The sequence below is a fragment of the Amphiura filiformis genome, chromosome 17, assembly GCF_039555335.1.
Source record: "Amphiura filiformis chromosome 17, Afil_fr2py, whole genome shotgun sequence".
NCBI classification, from domain to species: domain Eukaryota; kingdom Metazoa; phylum Echinodermata; class Ophiuroidea; order Amphilepidida; family Amphiuridae; genus Amphiura; species Amphiura filiformis.
The window spans coordinates 43,546,081-43,555,897 of record NC_092644.1 but is presented as its reverse complement, the minus strand read 5'-3'; positions in this window follow the sequence as shown (position 1 = coordinate 43,555,897).

Sequence of the window (9,817 nt, the reverse complement as noted above, 5' to 3'; positions counted from 1 at the left end):
ATATCAATTCTGGCAACATCATTTCATTTCATTTCATTTTATTAATATCAAATCACAACCAAAAGGCTGAATTGCATGATTCTTCATCAAAACATAATTGTTCATGAAAATTTAGATTCATATCCATTCATTTAGGGTATAGGCTCAAAAAATCTACAAAAATTACTTGCACATGAATGGATTCTCAGATACTCGCCAAATTTCTAGGCTTGAAAAGTTAGGATTTAGAAAAAAAAGCATGAATGCTGGTCAAGTTTAGACATTCCTTGTGGTATACATAATCATATGGTTCATACATTTAAGTAATCAATTATTACAGATTCTTATGATCATATTTTAAAAGTTCCTAAGTAATATGGTGCCCAAAATCGGTCACATGGGCAAAGTTGTACATCTCAAGGGTGGTTCAAATATGTTTTCTATATAATATGTGGTGTCAAGTCTTAGTAATGGAGCTATTCCAGTTGAAATGCATATACCTGGTATGGAAGACATGACCATATTGTGTAAGCTTCAAATGGGATTTACCTAAATGGGTGATTCCATTTGAAATCTACACCCTTTATGTGGGAGGTTAAGGTCATGTCTTCCATAGGGGGTATATGGATTTCAACTGGAATAGCCTGATGTCTCCTAAACATGCCCATAGCTATTAAACCATATTTATTTTGAGTTATTCAGTTTCTCATCAAATTGAGATTTATGTCTGTTAAATGGTTTTGTGTCCAATATAAATTATGTAATGTCTGCTGAAAGAAGTTGCAATTTGTACATAACATTTTGATCATGCACACCAACAGATTTAACATAGAAAGTTTGCACTGAATGTGTAGTGTGTAGGCTTATGTAAAATCCCAGAAATTTAAAAATAAGCAGATTCAATTGCAATATTGAGTGCAGAAAATGGTGTACAAGTTGCTACTTTTTACAGGCACATGAAATCATCATCTAAAATCCAACATTTTAAAGTTGGTATTGGGCTGCATTTTACAATTCATATATACTACTAAAACAATATTTTATACATTATATTTATCCCCAAAATGTCCAACTTTTGTCTGATTTTGACTTCAATTAGGGGAACATTTATGATATGTAAATATTTGTTTTTTGAATAGATCCACAGATTCTTCCTTCTTTGAGCATGCACTTACATTCCAACTTAGCCTCATTTTCCTGCCACAGTTCTGAAATGTGTAGAACAAAAAGATATGAAGTTATAACTACCATACCAATTACTGTCATTATTATGTTTTGATGAGTCCAAGTGTGTGAAAATATTGGATCCGAAACATAATAATGATAAAATTGATTCTTCGTAATATTTATTGGTCTCGCTATGAGTTTTAAAATATTGGACTCGACTACGTCTCGCCCAATATTTTTAAACTCATATTTCGATTTTCAATAAATATGGGCTCAATCGATCAATTTTATATCAATATTGAAGTCAATGTACATTTGCAGATTTCTGTAACTGTGGCTCTGGGGATGAGGCATTTTGGAATTGATATAATAACTTTGGGTACAAAATGAAGTATATATAATTATACTGTACATGTATTAGTCCATTTTTCTTTGTGTAAAATTTATAGTTTGCTATAAAAAATATTGTATTTAACTTGGAAAGAATATTGTATGTACAAATATTGTATTTTAATACAATTTAAGATTGTATTGTTATAGTTGTTATTACTGTGAATATAAGTTTACCATTTCCTATTAGTGTTACCAATAAAAACTATATGACCACCAAAACGGACAGGAATTGTTTCAAAATTTTAAGCAAAACGTAATTAACCGCCTGAGCACTACCTGCCGATCTAACATTGCCTCCGATTGGTCAATTATGTGATATCTTCACTTCAATCACCAATCAGAATGGAGCTTTGCAAATAATTCACCCCAATTTTTTTGTGTGGTGAAATTATTCTAACAATGTTGCTGATTGGTCCCATCGATAATGAAAACTTCTTTTTGGCCATTCGGCAGGTAGTTCTTATGGGGTTAATGTAAGGTGGGTGGTGGGTCAATAAAGGATAATTACTTAACTGTACTTCATTTTATCTTGTAATGCATCTAAGCTAGCATGGCAGCTTGAAATTAAAATATATTCTATGCCATATATCCGTACTGGGTCTAGGCATTGCTGTAGTCTGCACTCTTGCTAATTATTCAAATGTAGTACAATTCAGTAATAAATCACTCTGATATTGCAGCATATTTAAGCAACATTCAACTCTGTGCAACGATCAGAAATTCATCACCTCATGAAATATTTCGTTTGTAAGGTCGTAAAAATCTGTCTCAAATTTCATTGCATCGGGTGTAACAGATGTTAAAGGCAGTGGCTCATGTCATTCTATACACTAGCCTCTGTGTGTATCACTGTGTCATTAAGGGGTACTACCCCCTGTGGTAAATTATGACTATTTTTGCATTTTATCAAAAATAATAACACACTGGTAACAAAAGTTATGTATATTATTGGGGCAAGGAATCCAATTACTTCACTGAAATTTCAGTGATTCAAGACAAGCGGGTCAGTAAATATGATAGGATATGAGGTACATCCTTGCTGTACCTCTTTTCTTGTCATAAATAACGAACCGCTTGTCTTGGGTCACTGAAATTCCAGTGTAGTAATTGGATTCTTGCCCTATAATACAGATAACTTTTGTTACCACTGTGTTATTAGTTTTGAGAAAAATGCAAAAATAGACAAAATTTATGGAGGGTGTAGTACCCCTTAAATAATAGAATGACATATGCTAATACATGTGACTGATCGCTGGATATCATGTGATCTGTTTTTGTCAGTTGAAATATCTGAAGATTTTACTTATATGAATGCATAAATTGTAATTGCACCTGTATGAGATATGAAATGTGCTGATAATATGCAGGGCCTGCTGTTATGCCTTTGTACACCTTGTGACCTAGTCTGGAGCTAATGAGATATTGTATGTTTCTTACAGAAAGTTTTGGCATAAAATTACGAGTGTATACTGTATAGTATGTGTCTGATGCGTATGAATTAATGATAATAGTCATATCAGCACATATAGGAAGTTCCTATAAATTAGGGCCAACTTACATTAATATTTAATATTGTTTATGGGAGATTTATGTATTTGTTCAACTTGTATAATGAATCCAATTACTAGTATGTTTTCCCGACAAAAGCAACTCATTTGTAGTTTATGTATGCTAAGTGAATTTCATGTGTCATTATATCTCAATTGAAGCTGTGTATGAGAGAACAGTAAGCCTAGTATAATGTGGGTAAGAGACTGTTAGATTCCTCAAGGATGTGTAGCATGTTTGCTATACAGATTATTTTTACCTTTCCATTTTTGGGGTCTTCTGGTGAATAATTTACTTAACTTTTCTTGAATAAGGTTGAAAGGAAGATTTCTGTTTTATAAGTATGGTCTTATTTTTGGGAAGGAAGCTACATTATTGAAATAGAGTAATATCAGTGGAGTGGAACCATGTCACTGTATAATGTAAGGCGATATTAAAAAAAAGAAAATTAGGAAAGTATTGTCCCAACTTTTTGTCGTAAAAGATGATTGTGTATTTAATCATAATTTTTGTCATGTTGAAACTATGAGAAGTGCACATATGTCTTCCAGTTTGTTGTTGAAGAGCTTTAGGTATATAGGCTTAAAAGCCAGTGGTGGTGCCAGGGGGCATCCCTCACTATTCCCTGTCAAACAAAGAAAGCTGGAACACATCCACTAGGTAAATGTTGGGATGCCCCTAAAATTGTCTGGCCCTCCTGGGCCCCTTTCCCCTGAAAATAATCTTGGTGCCACCACTGTGTAACAATTGTCTGTATGAGTAGGCATTGGCTAGGCTGATATTGAGAGGCAAAAGTTAACATTTTCCGTAACAACATGGGTATAAGCCCACTATGGACTATAAGCCCATTTTCAGCTATAAGCCCACCCCCTATTTATTAAAATGTTCTTGAAACAAGGATGCACTTGAGTTTAAAATTGGAAATGTACCACTGGCCAATGTCAGCTCAACAAACAATGTGTAAACGTGGGCCTATATTCTGTAGTTTACTGTAGCAATACTAATAATACATTGTAGAACTTGTAAGTTTAATGGAATTATAATATTGGTTTTTGATAATTGATTTTACACATTCCACGATTTTGAAACAATTTCCAGCTGCTTTATAAAGTATGCTAACCTATGTGTAGTAGCATCTATAGAAATTAATTTAGTAATAATTACAATGTGTGTATATAGCACTCACAATGTAAAGAGAAATGGTTATTGTATAGGTAAAGCTAAACCAAAAACCAATATATACTCACTATTTTATTCAAGAGCTCTTATTTTATTCAATTTGAAGGGTATACTGAGGAAATCCTCACCCCCTGCTAGGGATTTAATATCACCCCTGTATTATTATTTGGTACCATATATATTTAAAAATAAGTTTATTTCTCCCCATTTTTCACGAATGCTTCATGCTCATTGTTTTCCTTGCCATTCGCATATTTTTTACTTGGGTGTTTTTCAAACAATGTTGTGCATATTGCTTAAACCCTTCAGCTTGATTCCTCCCCCTCCCCCCGATAACCAGTGTTGTCAGGCCCAACAATGCGGCTAAAGATACGACTCCAATCAACATTGTACAGGAAGGGGGGGGCAGGGGTCAATTTTAATGCACGGTAGTAAAGCATCCCAAGTCTTTTTTACAGGATTGTAGCTATAAGCTAATTAGGTTTTACTTTTTACAATTATATTTTACATTAATGAGATATAAACATAGTTCGCTTTCCTCTATATCAAGGCATGTTTATATCAAAAGACAAAACTTTGCATTCTATTACATGTACCACAATTCCTTAAAGTCACACCATATTACAATTCCTATAATATCATAGCATGAGACTTGTTAATTGGTTGTATTTTATGCTATATACAGTGCAATTCAGTTTGTTTTAACAGTATATTATGTTACCTGAAGTAGAAGATTATAAGTTCAATAATTATAATAAGGCTAATAAATAGCCTATGTATTATAGACTGGGGTAGATATATCATTAATTTTTGCAGATCTGCAACTTAGGTGTGAAAAGGATCCCAGCATCTGAAACATGGGAGAGGCTATTTGCAGTATTTTGACATGCACAACAGCGGGAGTATTTAACTAGTATGTTTATTGACCTGCACTGAAATATTCTCACATTTTGTACAGAATACCTAAAATTTCACTCTGCAGCTATACTATTCAGCAAATTCCTTCAGCGGTGTCCGTCTGCTCTGTCTGATTATCACATAAAAAGAACTAGGTCACATGATACTATACAGCTTGATCAATGAGTGGCGAATAGATGATGTGATTCAATTAGCATCAAATTGGCAGACCGCTGAAGAACCGTGCTGAAAACTATAGTTTGAATTAATTATGTTGCAGTAACTTTTTTTATCAGGCCAACAAGCAATACTTGTCAAAATAATGAATATGTTAACAATTGGAGTCCCTCTGTCATTGCATTATCAAACAATGTGATCTGTTTAGAAGTGGTTCTACCTGTAATTGTCATGTAGATATTATGTAAACCACCATTTATTTAAGCAATAAGTAGAATTAATAGTTGTATATTTACTAGTGTTACACTAGTCCACTAGAGCTGGGAAATGACATAACTATAAGCTCAAAATAATAAAGTACCAAGTTATTTGTAACATCTCTTCAACCCTGTAAGCAACATGGCTAAGACAAGCTGAAAGCATAACTTATGATCAACCATCCTGTTGGTGTATGCAGTTGCTACAGTTGTGTGATACATGCGTGATCAAAGGTGGTGCATCTGTAGCATGCAATGCGGTGCAAAGTGATTGCACGCTACAGATACACCGCCCTTGATTGTGCATGTATCACATGTGGATGTTACTGTCTCAAGGAAGCCAAATGCATATTAGGCTCAAATGTACAATCATAGTCGTATACTTGGGCAAGTAATAGCTCTGTACAATTCTCAGTGGCCAGTGGTGATGTGTTACAAATTCAATCTGTGGCAATTTAGAGGCCCTGCAAGCTTTTTCATTTTTGATTGGCTCCAAACAAAAGATTTGAACTGGCGTCCTTCACCGTAAATCATGACACAGTGCAGTCCATTCAATCAAATGTTGTCATCAACCTATTGATCATAGTGTATTTGATATGTGTGTGAGACGAACTGTCACGGTAGATTGCAATCATGCTTTTGTTAAATGTATTTGATTAGTTCGCCATATTTATGGTATAATATGTCATATGCACAACCTCTATAGCAGAAGCCTTTGATAGCTGATACTGATTGGGACCCAAAGACCAAGGCATGGATTCCCAAAGCTGTCTTAGGAATATCGATGTTAGAAGGGGCACTGTGATCTAACCATTAAACCAAACCATTAAGATTGTCATTATGTTCATAATATCATCATAATAATCTATAAGGCTTGAATAGCATCATAATTCCAGACCCTTCTGGGATAAGGGATGTCGTCCAAATGCTTTTCTGAACTCTTTATGCAATTCTGCATCAATAACTGTTTAATTAGTAGTGACTGCATATCCATATATTTGTAAACAAGGTGATGTGTCAGATAGTTGACAGTCTACACAGGGAGTGGGAGATTAAGATCATGTCTTCCATAGGGGTGTATGGATTTCAACTTGAATAGTCCATTGAGTAAAAACTGGATGTATAGGGAATAGCAGTGATTGCCTGAAAAAAACAATCACAACTCATGGTCATGTATCATTGGTTTAATGTGAGCACAGATTTGCCAAACTCTTTATTATCACCAATTCTATAGTGCTTTGTTTCTTTGTGGCAGTAAATGCCAACACTCTTTATGTACCTGTGATATAATGTGTATCAATGCACCAAGTTTGTGGGCACATGTACTTACATGACCTAATGATGCAAGCAGTTCACTTCCATGAGGAAACAAAACAAAAGAGTTGTGTTACTAGACTTGATCCTTTGTCGTCTGCACTACGCATGTTGTAGTGATGACTGAACAACTTTCCATTCATATCTTGTCGTACTTATGAAATATTCGCCAACGACTTTGGTTGTGTGTGCCAATCATGCCTGTCGGCGCCCATGTCTTGCTGCATCCTTGTGACAGGATCGTGCTCTGAAGTTCTGAAAATATATGTGACATGATCAAGAGGAATGAGTCACATGTCGACCCTGGTCAAAAATGAGTTTTATATATGTTTCTAAAGAGGACACTTGAAGCTTTCAGAAACTGAAAACCCCATGTTGATACGACTTTCCTTTGCGAAGTAATTTCAATTTATCAATCGCTGAAAACAATGTAAAACAAAAGAATTTTAACACTTTCTTTGCCAATATCTCAAAATCAATATTAGCAACATCCGACTCATTTCCCTTGATCATGTCACATATGTTCAAAAACAAGCATGGTCAATTTGGAGACAACTTTGCAGTCTCAGACTACCAGATTTTAGTGGTAAAGTCAGAAACTTTTTTGAACGAACAAGTTTCTCAGTTGCCAACCCAGAAAGTTGCCAACTGAGGGTGGCAGTCTACTGTGTTACCAAATATTACTTTTTTCAATGGTTTATCCACCACATAAATTGTATGACAAGTCAATTTGGCAGCTTCATGTTGCTGTTGGCAAAACTGCTTATGGTAAGGTTATGAACACTGGCTTTGTATGCAACTCTTTTGTTGTGACATACTACTATTATACCATTCAGTCATAAACTAATAATCTGATCTCTATGCATGATATTAAAACAGGGTTCTCTGGTACATACATAGCAACTATTATGGTGATAGTGTCACTAACAATTGTACAAACCAATAACAGTGTCAAATAAAATTTATTAGAAGTATTATGAATTTGATGTTCTATGGAATATTTCTTGATTGTCAATGATGCATCACAGTCTTGTAAGGATCGGTACCAATAATACATTCCTCTGTATGTTACTGTGTAGATTGGCTGCTATTCAAATGCTATTTTCTCCGCTGGTTGCTCTAAGTGTTCATTTAAGACGCCCTAAAATTGAATACAAAATTAAAAAGACTAGTTTGCATATGACGTCCTGTCAGCTAGACTAAAAATGCCGTACTGCGCAGATCAGCAACCAATTGCGTCGCGACTTTGCCCTGATATCAGACGCAAACTAATCTTTTTAATTCTGTCTTCAATTATAGATGAAAGATGAAAATAAGTGTATGGTGAAGGCTACAATTTTGAGATACAACCCAGACCTGAATCCACATTACTATATATTATTTACCAAATTTGTATAATCCTAAAATTTGATCACAAAGAAAAAAATAAGCCCTTTTTTATGATTTGATAACAATTTTGCACCAAAACACAAATTTTCAAAGAGTATAATTTTGAAACTGGTGAGAAAAATTCTCTGAAAGTGAAAAAGCCTCTAGAAGGGCTGAATAAAAGCAAATGTGGACATTTGGACTACATAAAGAAATGGAAAAGTGATATCTATGCATAACAAAGATCTATCACAGGCAGTGGCGTGTGCAAGGGGGGGGGGGGCAGGGGCCATGCCCCCCACTTTTGTTGGTAATTCGGGGGAAAACGTTAAAAACATCAAAATTTGCTCCTAATCAGACTCCATTCGGGGAACTGAACAACCTGGCCCCCCACTTTCAATGTGCTGCGCACGCCACTGATCACAGGACAACGAACTTTTGCCATGTTAACATATGTTGGCCTGATTAAGTTATGTGAAATATTGCCACTCACAAAAACGTAAGTCCAGTAGATCTGATTAAAATTTCCAAGTTCATAGTTGTTATTACTTGGATGAATGATAATCTTCATAATCGTAAAGACCCTGAAGTGCAAATTTGATGATGTTAGTATTTCATTTACATATCTGGTATTAATTATAATCAGAATTGCCACAAACTAAAAATAATAGAAATGTGTTCAATTTGCTTATTTCAGTTTAGCAATATTTGATCTAATTATGCAAATAATTGGTCAATTTTGGATTAAAACCACACCAAAGTATTCTTCTCAACCTAAGGATTAAAAAAAAGAATAGACCCACCCACGACGTACCACTATCTTCATGAGTATATAGTAAGCTAGAGAGAAGAAAAAGATTTCTTAAAGATGCAGCTAGAAACTTTCAACTAGAGTGCTCTATGCACTTTCTCTATTAATAGCAAGATGCCTGTATAACTATCTTCAGGTATCAGCTGTGTAAGCTATCTTCAGTAGATAGCAAGGTTCCGGACACTATAAGCTATCTTCAGAAGATAGCATGGTGCAGGTATAAGCTATCTTTAGTAGATAGCACAGTGCCAGCATAAGCTATCTTCAGTAGATATCAACTTTGGTGCCAGCTGTGTAAGCTATCTTCAGAAGAAGATAGCAAGACACCAGTATAAAATGAGCACCAACAATATTTGAAATCCTTATTTAATTTTGTTGAAAAAAAAACCTTGGTGCCAAGATTGTACCAAAACAACTTGTAGCACCAGAAATAGTTACACTTCCAACTTTCCAACTGTACAGTGGTCACTATGTGGTCAGTTTGGTTGGACCAGGAAATCCACACAATCAGCAAACATATGCACATGTATCCTGTATGTGCCCTATCCTTTACTGAGGGAAATAACTTTCTGGTTTATTTAATTTCAAATGGATACCATCAATATTTTAAAGCTTTATCCAAATCGACAAGGCTGTTACCCCTCTATAATGCCCGTCCCTTTCATCCTGCTTGTGGCTGCAGCAAGCAACATGACATATCAGCCAATAACAAGCCTTGAGTATGTCC